This window comes from Mytilus edulis, chromosome 4, assembly GCF_963676685.1.
Source record: "Mytilus edulis chromosome 4, xbMytEdul2.2, whole genome shotgun sequence".
Classification (NCBI taxonomy): Eukaryota; Metazoa; Mollusca; class Bivalvia; order Mytilida; family Mytilidae; genus Mytilus; species Mytilus edulis.
The window spans coordinates 85,914,212-85,917,785 of record NC_092347.1 but is presented as its reverse complement, the minus strand read 5'-3'; the positions used below and the strand labels follow the sequence as shown (position 1 = coordinate 85,917,785).

The following is a 3,574-nucleotide window of genomic DNA, read 5'->3' as shown; positions in this document are numbered from 1 at the left end:
TAAGGACGGAACTGACTGGTCTCACTAATAAGAGACAAGAAGAATTTTAGAAACAAACAGCGACAAGAAGTTTAACTTAGTGACGAAGCGACAATAACTAACAAGGGACAAGCGAATCGTAATTCTCTCACGAGGCTATTCTCATTTGATGTGATAGGGTGAAGCTACACCTATCAAATATGTCCCTATGAAAAAGAAGAATTTCACTGTTAGAAAGGAAATGATATTGCATGGTTTTGATTCAATAAATTCTTTAAAAGGAAATTGAAATTTTTTTGTTTTGATGGCCAATTTTTATCGTGTGCATAAAATATTTTTTTTTTTTATATCTAATAAAAACTAATCCCTTTCTTCTTAATAAAAACATATTTTTATCTATCAATGTACAGTAATATAAAAAATGTTTTATAACCGCCCCAATAATAAAAAATAATGCATGTTTTTTTTAATATCTATGGGGAATAAGTTGTTGCAATGACATTTTTTTTATTTATGTATAGTCGCTATATAGTCTTCTTGACGCTTCTTCTCGCTAAATTAATTATATTGTCGCTTCTTATCGCTATTTTAATTTTATTGTCGCTTCTTATCACTTTTTGACGCTTCTTGTCTTTAATTAGTGGAACCCTATTCAGGAACGATAATTTCATATTTTACATAACGGAGACCGAAATAACTATAACGTCATACGGCTTCACGTACAGAAATACTTTAAATTGTATATTATGCAATATAATTCACAGTCAGTCGACTTTTAATTATAATATCATGTTATATCAACGAGTGAAATGATTTTAAAATATCTTTAGATCGCAAATAGTACTCGAAATTGAACGGACCTCTTTCCACACGGAATTCGAATAATGATAGTTTGTAATCAGATTGACTGCTTATAATGCAAAAGACACATTAATAAACAGATTTTTAAAACGAACAATACACACTGATCGTTTCTTTATTTCCCAATGTAAATGAAAGGAACAAAAACCAATACATACCACAAAAAGTAGAGGAGAAATTTAAACATTTCCGGATCTATTTCTTGCAAAATGACCCCCAGCAAAGATTTGCGTAAGGAAAGATGAACCTCATGACTTGAAAGTCAGGCCTTAAAGCACTGCCTTTAAAAATCAAAAGGCAAAATCAAAAGTCCAAACACATCAAACGAATGGATAACAACTGTCATATTCCTGACTTGGTACAGGCATTTTCTAATGTAGAAAAGCTCACTTGGTCCTTTGGTCCAGGTGAGCTAAAAATTAAGGGCAATCCAAGGACATAAGACAAACCCTGGAATTTGAACAGATAAGAGTCATTGTGTCAAACAATAGAAAATCAACTATGAAAATCAAAAACAAATGAGAAATATAGACCCTGAAGAGAATAGAGCGACATCAGATGCTTCCGAAGGGTATGCAGTCCATGTTTGTTGCAAGACACTCATATATGTAATGTGAAGTTTCAAAGGTGTAACAGATAGACAGATAGCGGACAAGTGATGCCTGATGGCAGGTTGCCATTTACATTTGCATTGTACAAATGTTGTATGAGCGTCTCAATATTCCGCGTATGCTTTTGTAAATTAAAGTGTTTGCAATATGATTAAGAAATTGGTGAAAAAGAAGAATAAACCAAAATGTAACATTATTATTCTTAATAAGATCAGAAAATAAAGAGAATAAAAAAATATGATTATAAAAAAAATAAAAATGTCAATAGCATGAATAGCACTGACTATTTTTTTTTTATTTTGTTTATCTTTTGTTCTTTTCTTATTGGTACATTAATAAGACATCATTCCTTACATTCTAGTTCATTCAGATATAAACTGGTCCTCCACACACATTTACTGTGCATGGGCAGACTTACTGGACAACTGCACTACCATGAAAATCACAGGTGACCAAGTTGTCTGATTGATTTTCAACTCATTTCAAATAAAGCTTTTAGGGAAATAAGACAATTTATACAGAACATAGAGTTTTCAGTGAACATGGTCTATAGATTAAAATAAAAATTATTGGCAATATTAATTATTTGGAAAACAAAAGGTCAACAGCATTATATTTTGTGCTATATTAGTTATAAATGAAGTTGAATTCTCTATTCGCGGTTTTACATCATGCCCGCTAACAAATAGAAAACTGTACCTATACGCCTTATTTTATGTCCAGAATTTTAGTATTCATATTGTCATCTTAGAAAGTCTTACTGATTAAAATACTACAATAGGAACAATTTAACAATGATTGAAATTAGTAGTGTAACCCTGTCATTATGACCCGTGTATATACATGATATAGCAAAATCTGAAATACACTGTTTGGTGGTGCGTCTGTGAGACGCGGAACATACAGATAAGGTAATAGGTAATAGGTGAATATACTATTGGTATCGGTATTGGATTTGACCCGGAACTTGTTAATTATTGGCAATATTAATTAATATGTGGAAAACAAAAGGATCTTGAGTGGTGTAATTTTTAATCAACACCATTGTACTATATTAGCTATATGTAAAGTTGAATTCTTTGTTTACCCCATGACGGCTGACAAATTGGACCTCGTTATTTTAGTATTATCTATAGATGTATTACAATGTACTATTACATATGTAGTATTAAAAGTGTAAAGCGAAAGTAGAATGCTATAAAAGGTGACAAAGACCTATTCATATTTTCAAATTCCTGGGGCTTCCCTTCTGTTGAAGTGATACAATCATATAATATATGAATTGTGTCAGAGAAAAATACACATTTACATTTGCTGGATTGTTAGGTTGATAATAATTTAATTTCAAGGAACATGAAATCATGGTTTCTTTCACTTTCAGTTTCCAATAATTATACATAAAAATAATATATTCTAAATCTATGAACTGAAACGCAGACACACTTAAGTTGCATAATTCTGCTAATGAAGAGGAAAATACGAGAGAATGAAGAATTCCATCGAAAATGTACCATGTGTCAGCGTATCTGATATATGATGGAGTTTTGGTAAGAAACAAAATTTGTATTTTCAATTTCATTAGTTTTACCTGCAACCGTTACTGTATCTATAATGAAAAATCTAAAATCTTAGCTGGAAATCATTGTTTGGGTTGTAAAGAAACATATTGAAAAAGTCTGCCAAACTATCAAACTTCAATTTTTGATTGGGTAACTGGATCCTTGTTTTTCTAATGGCTCTTTCCAGTATTCCATATGAAGGTTGGGTAACAGTGCAAAAGTAAAATTGGCACAGTTTACGGGATAGGCTTTTCATTCCGGTTATTTTGTTATTTACCGATTTTCAGTATCTTTTATGATTTTTTTTTCTGTAACGTTAGACTACATAAAAATCGACATGTCACGATATCAAAGATTAAAAAAAAAAATCAAATTAACCAAGCATTCGTATAGTAAGACAAATGCTTGAATTAACAAAAGGCTTACTACTTTTAAGATTTTTCGTTCAACGCCATGGCACTAATTAAGTATGGTAAAAGAAGAACTTTTACATTAGAGTATTCTGGAACCTTGTTGTGGAATTCTTTGCCTTCAGATTTGAAAGACAGTAAAAGTATAAATGTT

General features: G+C 31.1%; 1 protein-coding gene across 2 annotated transcripts in view; it reads right to left on the bottom strand.

Annotated features, from left to right (window-relative positions):
- Window positions 1–3,218, bottom strand: part of LOC139520850 (uncharacterized) — a 28,572-nt gene extending 25,354 nt beyond the window's left edge. The window contains exon 1 of one of the 2 annotated variants that reach the window (XM_071313842.1): window positions 3,040–3,218. The gene's annotated coding sequence lies outside the window, so the exon portion shown is untranslated. The remainder of the gene's footprint in view (window positions 1–3,039) is intronic. The other variant, XM_071313841.1, reaches the window with a different exon arrangement.
- Window positions 3,219–3,574: the final 356 nt, after the last annotated feature.